The sequence below is a fragment of the Triticum aestivum genome, chromosome 3D, assembly GCF_018294505.1.
Source record: "Triticum aestivum cultivar Chinese Spring chromosome 3D, IWGSC CS RefSeq v2.1, whole genome shotgun sequence".
Lineage (NCBI taxonomy): Eukaryota > Viridiplantae > Streptophyta > Magnoliopsida > Poales > Poaceae > Triticum > Triticum aestivum.
Window position 1 is genome coordinate 347311901 of NC_057802.1, and position 10389 is coordinate 347322289.

Genomic DNA, 10389 nt, shown 5'->3' on the forward strand with positions numbered 1-10389 from the left:
TATCCCTATACCTTGTTCAATCTCGTTACCGGCAAGTCTCTTTACTCGTTCGGTAACTCACATCATCCCGTGATCAACTCCTTGGTCACACTGTGCACATTATGATGATGTCCTACCGAGTGGGCCCAGAGATACCTCTCCGTTTATACGGAGTGACAAATCCCAGTCTCGATTCGTGCCAACCCAACAGACACTTTCGGAGATACCTGTAGTGCACCTTTATAGCCACCCAGTTACGTTGTGACGTTTGGTACACCCAAAGTATTCCTACGGTATCCAGGAGTTGCACAATCTCATGGTCTAAGGAAGTGATACTTGACATTAGAAAAGCTCTGAGCAAACGAACTACACGATCTTGTGCTAGGCTTAGGATTGGGTCTTGTCCATCACATCATTCTCCTAATGATGTGATCCCGTTATCAACGACATCCAATGTCCATGGTCAGGAAACCGTAACCATCTATTGATCAACGAGCTAGTCTCCTAGAGGCTTACCAGGGACACGGTGTTGTCTATGTATCCACACATGCATCTGAGTTTCCTATCAATACAATTCTAGCATGGATAATAAACGATTATCATGAACAAGGAAATATAATAATAACCTATTTATTATTGCCTCTAGGGCATATTTCCAACAGTCTCCCACTTGCACTAGAGTCAATAATCTAGTTCACATCACCATGTGATTAACACTGACAGGTCACATCACCATGTGCCCAACATCCAAAGAGTTTACTAGAGTCAACAATCTAGTTCACATCACTATGTGATTAACACTCAATGAGTTCTGGTTTGATCATGTTATGCTTGTGAGAGAGGTTATTAGTCAACGGGTCTGAACCTTTCAGATCCGTGTGTGCTTTACGAATATCTATGTCATCTTTGTGGATGCTACCACGCGCTACTTGGAGCCATTTCATGTAATTGCTCTACTATACGAATCCGGTTTACTACTCAGAGTCATCCGGATTAGTGTCAAAGTTCGCATCGACGTAACCCTTTACGACGAACTCCTTTTCATCTCCATAATCGAGAAAATCCTTAGTCCACTAGATACTAAGGATAAGTTCGACCGCTGTCATGTGATCCATTCCCGGATCACTATTGTACCCCTTGACCAACTCATGGCAAGGCACACATCATGTGCGGTACACAGCATAGCATACTGTAGAGCCTACGTCTAAAGCATAGGGGACGACCTTCGTCCTTTCTCTCTCTTCTTCTATGGTCAGGTCTTGAGTCTTACTCAATTTCACACCTTATAACACAGCCAAGAACTCCTTCTTTGCTGATCTATTTTGAACTCTTTCAAAATCATGTCAAGGTGTGCGTTCTTTGAAAGTATCATCGGGCGTCTTGATCTATCTCTATAGATCTTGATGCCCAATATGTAAGCAGCTTTATCCAGGTCTTCCTTTGAAAAACTCCTTTCAAACAACCCTTTATGCTTTCCAGAAATTTTTACATCATTTCGGATCAACAATATGTCATTCATATATACTTATCAGAAATGTTGTAGCGCTCCCACTCACTTTATTGTAAATACAAGTTTCTAACAAACTTTGTATAAACCCAAAAACTTTGATCACTCCATCAAAGCGTACATTCTGACTCCGAGATGCTTGCTCTAGTCCATGGAAGGATCGCTGGAGCTAGCATACCTTTTAGCATCCTTAGGATCGACAAAACCTTTCTGATTGTATCACATACAACCTTTCCTTACGAAAACTGGTAAGGAAACTTGTTTTGACATCCATCTGCCAGATTTCATAAATGCAGCTAATGCTAACATGATTCCGACGGACTTTAAGCATCGCTACGGATGGGAAAATCTCATCGTAGTCAACTCCTTGAACTTGTGGAAATACTCTTTGCCACAAGTCGAGCTTCATAGACGGTAACATTACCGTCCACGTCCGTCTTCTTCTCAAAGTTCCATTTATCTCGGATTTCATGGCTTCTAACGATTTGTCGGAATATGGGCCCACCATCGCTTCTCCATAGCTCGTAGGTTCATTGTTGTCTAACAACATGACTTTCAAGACAGGATCACGTACCACTCTGAAGTAGCAAGCATCCTTGTTGTCCTACGAGGTTTGGTGGTGACTTGATCCGAAGTTTCATGATCACTATCATAAGCTTCCACTTCAACTGGTGTAGGTGCCACAGGAACAACTTCCTGTGCCCTGCTACACACTAGTTGAAGTGACGGTTCAATAACCTTATCAAGTCTCCACCATCCTCCCACTCAATTCTTTCGAGAGAAACTTTTCCTCGAGAAAGGACCTGTTTCTAGAAGCAATTACTTTTTCTTCCAGATCTAAAATAGGAGGTATACCCAACTGTTTTGGGTATTCTATGAAGATGCATTTATCCGCTTTGGGTTCGAGCTTATCAACCTGAAACTTTTTCACATAAGCATCGCAGCCCCAAACTTTTAAGAAACGACAACTTAGGTTTCTCTAAACGGTGTCATCTCAACGGAATTGTGTGATGCCCCTTTTAAAGTGAATGCGGTTGTCTCTAATGCCTAACACATAAACTATAGTGGTAATTTGATAAGAAACATCATGGTATGCACCATATCCAATAGGGTGCAGTTATGATGTTCGGACGCACAATCACACTATGGTGTTCCAGGCGGTATTAATTGTGAAACACTTTCCACAATGTCTTAATTGTGTGCCAAACTCGTAACTCAGATACTCATCTCTATGATCATATCACAGACATTTTATCCTCTTGTCACGACGATCTTCAACTTCACTCTGAAATTACTTGAACCTTTCAATAATTCAGACTTGTGTTTCATCAAGTAAATACACTCAGCATCTACTCAAATCATCTGTGAAGTAAGAACATAACGATATCCACTGCATGCCTCAGCACTCATTGGACTGCATACATCAAAATGTGTGACTTCCAATAAGTTGCTCTCTTGTTACATCTTATTGAAAACAAGGACTTTCAGTCATCTTGCCCATGTGGTATGATTTGCATGTCTCAAGTGATTCAAAATCAAGTGAGTCCAAACGATCCATCTGCATGGAGTTTCTTCATGCATATATACCAATAGACATGGTTCGCATGTCTCAATCTTTTCAAAAACTAGTGAGTCCAAAGATCCATCCACATGGAGCTTCTTCATGTGTTCTATACCAATATGACTCAAATGGCAGTGCCACAAGTATGTGGAACTATCATTACTATTTTATATCTTTTGGCACGAACATGTGTATCACTACGATCGAGATTCATTTTAGGTGCAAGACCATTGAAGGTATTATTCAAATAAACAGAGTAACCATTATTCTCCTTAAATGAATAACCGTATTGTGATAAACATAATCCAATCATGCTCAACGCAAACACCAAATCTCGATGGTAGAGGGAGCATGCGATGCTTGATCACATCAACCTTGGAAACACTTCCAACACATATCGTCATCTCACCTTTAGCTAGTCTCCGTTTATTCCGCAGCTTTTATTTCGAGTTACTAACACTTAGCAACCGAACCGGTATCTAATACCCTAGTGCTACTAGGAGTACAAGTAAAGTACACATTCATATAACGTATATCCAATATACTTCTGTCGACCTTGCCCGCCTTCTCATCTACCAAGTATCTAGGGTAGTACTGCTTCAGTGACCGTTCCCCTCATTACAGAAGCACTTAGTCTCGGGTTTGGGTTCAACCTTGGGATCCTTCACTAGAGCAGCAAACGGTTTGCTGTTTCATGAAGTATCCCTTTTGCCCTTGCCCTTCTAGAAACTAGTGGTTTTACTAACCATCAACAATTGATGCTCCTTCTTGATTTCTACTTTCGCGGTGTCAAACATCGCGAATGGCTCAAGGATCATCATAACTATCCCTGATATGTTATAGTTCATCACGAAGCTCTACTAGCTTGGTGGCAGTGACTATGGAGAACCATCACTATCTCATATGGGAGATAAACTCCCACTCGATTCAAGCGATTGTGGTACTCAGACAATCCGAGCACATGCTCAACGATTGAGCTTTTCTCCCTTAGTTTGCAGGCTTAAGAAACTTGTCAGAGGTCTCATACCTCTTGACGTGGGCACTAGTCTGAAATCCCAATTTCAGTCTTCGGAACATCTCATATGTTCTGCGACGTTTCAAAACCGTCTTTGGTGCCACAATTCTAAACCGTTAGCAATACGCACTGAACTATCACGTAGTCATCAAAACGTGTGTGTCAGATGTTTCGCAACATCTACAGACGACGATGAGGTTCAGCACACGGAGCGGTGCATTAAGGACATAAGCCTTCTGTGCAGCAATGAGGACAATCCTCAGTTTACGGACCGAGTCCGCATAATTGCTACTACCAACTTTCAACTAAATTTTTCTCTAGGAACATATCTTAAACAGTAGAACTAAAGCGTATGACATAATTTGCAAAGACCTTTTGACTATGTTCATGATAATGAAGTTCATCTGATTATTGAACTCCCACTCAGATAGACATCCCTCTAGTCATCTAAGTGATACATGATCCGAGTCAAACTAGGACATGTCCGATCATCACGTGAGACGGACTAGTCATCATCGGTGAACATCTCCATGTTGATCGTATCTTCTATACGACTCATGTTCGACCTTTCGATCTCTTGTGTTCCGAGGCCATGTCTGTACATGCTAGGCTCGTCAAGTCAACCTAAGTGTTTCGCATGTGTTCCGAGGCCATGTCTGTACATGCTAGGCTCGTCAACACCCGTTGTATTCGAACGTTAGAATCTATCACACCCGATCATCACGTGGTGCTTCGAAACAACGAACCTTCGCAACGGTGCACAGTTAGGGGGAACACTTCTCTTGAAATTTTAGTGAGGGATCATCTTATTTATGCTACCGTCGTTCTAAGCAAATAAGATGTAAACATGATAAACATCACGTGCAATCAAATAGTGACATGATATGGCCAATATCATTTTGCTCCTTTGATCTCCATCTTCGGGGCAACATGATCATCTTCGTCACCGGCATGACACCATGATCTCCATCATCATGATCTCCATCATTGTGTCTTTATGAAGTTGTCACGCCAACGATTACTTCTACTTCTATGGCTAACGCGCTTAGCAATAAAGTAAAGTAATTTACATGGCGTTATTCAATGACACGCAGGTCATACAAAAATAAAGACAACTCCTATGGCTCCTGCCGGTTGTCATATTCATCGACATGCAAGTCGTGATTCCTATTACAAGAATATGATCAATCTCATACATCACATATATCATTCATCACATCTTCTGGCCATATCACATCACATAGCACATGCTGCAAAAACAAGTTAGACGTCCTCTAATTGTTGTTGCAAGTTTTTACGTGGCTTGTATAGGTTTCTAGCAAGAACGTTTCTTACCTACGTAAAACAACAACGTGATATGCCAATTTCTATTTACCCTTCATAAGGACCCTTTTCATCGAATCCGTTCCGACTAAAGTGGGAGAGACAGACACCCGCTAGCCACCTTATGCAACTAGTGCATGTCAGTCGGTGGAACCTATCTCACGTAAGCGTACGTGTAAGGTCGGTCCGGGCCGCTTCATCCCACAATGCCGCCGAAACAAGATAAGACTAGTAGCGGTAAGAAGAATTGGAAACATCTACGCCCACAACTACTTTGTGTTCTACTCGTGCATAGAAACTACGCATAGACCTAGCTCATGATGCCACTGTTGGGTAACGTAGCAGAAATTCAAAATTTTCTACGCATCACCAAGATCAATCTATGGAGTATTCTAGCAACGAAGGGAAGGGGAGTGCATCTACATACCCTTGTAGATCGTGATGCGGAAGCGTTGCAAGAACGTGGATGAGGGAGTCGTACTCGTAGCGATTCAGATCGCGGTTGATTCCGATCTGAGCACCGAAGAACGGTGCCTCCGCGTTCAACACACGTGCAGCCCGGTGACGTCTCCCACGCCTTGATCCAGCAAGGAGAGAGGGAGAGGTTGAGGAGGACTCCGTCCAGCAGCAGCACGACGGCGTGGTGGTGGTGGAGGAGCATGGCAATCCCGCAGGGCTTCGCCAAGCACCGCGGGAGAGGAGGAGGAGGGAGAGGGGTAGGGCTGCGCCGAAAAGGAGACGTTCTCGTGTCTTGGGCAGCCCCAAACCTCAACTATATATAGGGGGGAGGGGCTGCGCCCCCTCTAGGGTTTCCACCCCCAAGGGCTGGCGGCCAGCCCTAGATCCCATCTAGGGGGGCGGCCCAGGGGAGGAGAGGGGGGCGCCACTAGGGTGGGCCTTAAGGCCCATCTGGACCTAGGGTTTGCCCCCTCCCACTCTCCCATGCGCTTGGGCCTTGGTGGGGGGGCGCACCAGCCCACCTCGGGCTGGTCCCCTCCCACACATGGCCCACGCAGCCTTCTGGGGCTGGTGGCCCCACTTGGTGGACCCCCGGGACCCTCCCGGTGGTCCCGGTACATTACCGATATCACCCGAAACTTTTCCGGTGACCAAAACAGGACCTCCCATATATAAATCTTTACCTCCGGACCATTCTGGAACTCCTCGTGACGTCCGGGATCTCATCCGGGACTCCGAACAACATTCGGTAACCAGGTATATCTTTTCCCTATAACCCTAGCGTCATCGAACCTTAAGTGTGTAGACCCTACGGGTTCGGGAACCATGCAGACATGACCGAGACGTTCTCCGGTCAATAACCAACAGCGGGTTCTGGATACCCATGTTGGCTCCCACATTTTCCACGATGATCTCATCGGATGAACCACGATGTCGGGGATTCAATCAATCCCGTATGCAATTCCCTTTGTCCATCGGTATGTTACTTGCCCGAGATTCGATCATCGGTATCCCTATACCTTGTTCAATCTCGTTACCGGCAAGTCTCTTTACTCGTTCCGTAACTCACATCATCCCGTGATCAACTCCTTGGTCACACTGTGCACATTATGATGATGTCCTACCGAGTGGGCCCAGAGATACCTCTCCGTTTATACGGAGTGATAAATCCCAGTCTCGATTCGTGCCAACCCAACAGACACTTTCGGAGATACCTGTAGTGCACCTTTATAGCCACCCAGTTACGTTGTGACGTTTGGTACACCCAAAGCATTCCTATGGTATCCGGGAGTTGCACAATCTCATGGTCTAAGGAAGTGATACTTGACATTAGAAAAGCTCTGAGCAAACGAACTACACGATCTTGTGCTAGGCTTAGGATTGGGTGTTGTCCATCACATCATTCTCCTAATGATGTGATCCCGTTATCAACGACATCCAATGTCCATGGTCAGGAAACCGTAACCATCTATTGATCAACGAGCTTGTCTCCTAGAGGCTTACTAGGGACATGGTGTTGTCTATGTATCCACACATGCATCTGAGTTTCCTATCAATACAATTCTAGCATGGATAATAAATGATTATCATGAACAAGGAAATATAATAATAACCTATTTATTATTGCCTCTAGGGCATATTTCCAACAGTCAGCGGGTAGGTGAGGGGCACTGTTGCCACATTCCTGCTGACCAGAGGCACGGGCGGGGCACTGTTGCCTCGGTCATCGTTGATTGAAGTCTTGTCCCCATCATACGGCCTGGATGGGACGGGAGTTGACCCGCGGCTGGATTGCGTAGCACGCCATGGGTGGCGCTGGCTTGTTGAGGAGGCTTTGGCCGTGCCGGGTTCGGCTGTCTTGCGCTAGTTGTTGATGCCGAGTCGACGTGTCTTGCCGGGTCGGCTAGTCTGGCCGGCTTGCGGGGCTTGACCGGGTCGAGCGACCCGGCCAAGCGCGTGCCGGTATTGAGGGGCGGTGCCAGCCCCGTTGTTTTTTGAAGAGGATCCGGGTTCCGTTGCCTGCCCGGGGTCCATCCTCCCGACAGGTGATCAATCCGCTCTTCCTCATTTTGTTCTTCGCTCTCCTCCTCATATTTTTCATCCAATGAGCTCACAGTTTCATCAATTTCTTCTTCCATAGACTCCTGCAAAATATTAGCCTCTTCTTGGACAGCAGAGACTTTCTCAATAAATGCATCAATATCGGCATTGTATTCATAATTCTCATAGCAATATTTAAGGATAGCTAAATTTTCAGGTCTATAAACAGCATCATAAAGATTTTCACACTCTTTAAATACATATTCAATTTCATAAGCACCCATAAAAGCAACAAATTCTTCTATTTGTTCCACATCATAGTAATCAGATATACCTCTAGCATAAGAAGCCAAGGTTTCATTATCATTAAATTTTCATGAAAAGGGAAGGTGTGGAGACTTCATCCTAGAGCAACAAGTATAATCATATCTCAAGCATAGTTGCCTAGCATACCACTTCAACATATAAATTTGATCCCATAATAGTTTCCCTTTTTTGAGTCAAGTGATAATCCCTAAAGTATTCACGTTGATCCAACGTGTCTCCCATTACCAAATTGAATGGGGTTTTCTCAGGATTATCAAAGTAGTACGTAATATCTATCACATAACGAGCATCGAGGGTTTTAGGAGGTTCTCCATCTCCATGAGTAGCATGTAAACCTAATTTTTTTTGGTATTATGTGTTCCATATCCATAACTAAAGATAGAGAACAACTAAGAACAGCAAATAAAAATTACTTAGTGATAAAGCAAGCAAGCACACACGAGAATATTCACCCCACGCTATTGCTCCCTGGCAACGGCGCCAGAAAAAGGTCTTGATAACCCACAAGTATAGGGGATCAATTGTAGCCTCTTTCGATAAGTAAGAGTGTCGAACCCAATGAGGAGCTAAAGGTAGAACAAATATTCCCTCAAGTTCTATCGACCACCGATACAACTCTACGCACGCTTAACGTTCGCTTTACCTAGAACAAGTATGAAACTAGAAGTACTTTGTAGGTGTTTTTGGATAGATTTGGAAGAATATAAAGAGCACATAAATAAAAAGTAGGAGCTGTTTAGATAAAGACACAACTAAATTAGTTTTAGTAGAGATCTTGTTGTCACGAGAAAGTTATTTGTCCCTAAGCAATCGATAACTAGACCGGTAATCGTTATTACAATTTTATTTGAGGGAGAGGCATAAGCTAACATACTTTCTCTACTGGGATCATATGCACTTATGATTGCAACTTTAGCAAGCGTCCGCAACTACTAAAGATCATTAAGGTAAAACCCAACCATAGCATTAAAGTATCAAGTCCTCTTTACTCCCATACGCAAACAACCTACTTACTCGGGTATATGCTTCTGTCACTCACGCCACCCACCATAAGCAAATCATGAGCATATTGCAAAACCTACAGCGGGAATCCCTCACGCTTGCGCGACACTGAGAGCACCATAGGACAACACCAATAATAAAACATGCAACTCAAACCAATCACGATCATCAATTAACCCATAGGACAAAACGGATCTACTCAAACATCAAAGGATAGCCATACATCATTGGGAAATAATATATAGCGTTGAGCACCATGTTTAAGTAGAGGTTACAGCGGGTAAAAGAGGGGTTACACCGCTGCATAGAGGGGGGAAGAGTTGGTGATGATGGCGGTAAAGTTGTTGGTGAAGATTGCGGTAATGATGATGGCCCCCGGTGGCACTCCGGCGCCACCGGAATCAAGGGGGAGAGACCCCCCTTCTTCTTCCTTGACCTCCTCCCTAGATGGGAGAAGGGTTTCCCCTCTGGTCCTTGGTCTCCATGGCGTGGGAGGGCCAAGAGCCCCTCCGAGATTGGATCTGTCTCTCTCTGTTTTTGCATTCTGGGATTCTGCCCTTTCACCGTTTCTTATATATCCGGAGATCCGTAACTCCGATTGGATTGAAACCTTCGCCCAGATTTTTCTCCGAAAATTACCTTTCTTGCAGCCAAAGAAGAGCAGTAACTGCCTTACGGGGGGCCCACGAGGGTCAGGGGCCCGCCCCCTGCCTCGTGGCCCCCTCGGGCACCGTCTCGCATTGATTCTTCTTCCCATATTTCACAAATATTCCAAAAATATTCTCTGTCCGTTTTTATCCCGTTTGGACTCTGTTTGATATGGGGTTTCTGCGAAACATAAAACATGCATTAAATAGGAACTGGCACTGGGCACTGGATCAATATGTTAGTCCCAAAAATAGTATAAAAAGTTGCCAAAAGTATATGAAAGTTGTAGAATATTGGCATGGAACAATCAAAAATTATATATACGACGGAGACGTATCAGGGGGCATGTGCATTCATAGCTTAGGATTCCTTTCGTGCCGACACGAGGGATGGGTGGTTGCTAGCTACTTCACACTTTGCTAGGGTGAACCTCGGTTAGGGGGGAGGGCATGCATTCATAGCTTAGCTAGGATTCCCTTCGTGCCGACACGAGGGAGGGGGGCTGCTAGCTACTTCGCACTTTGCTAG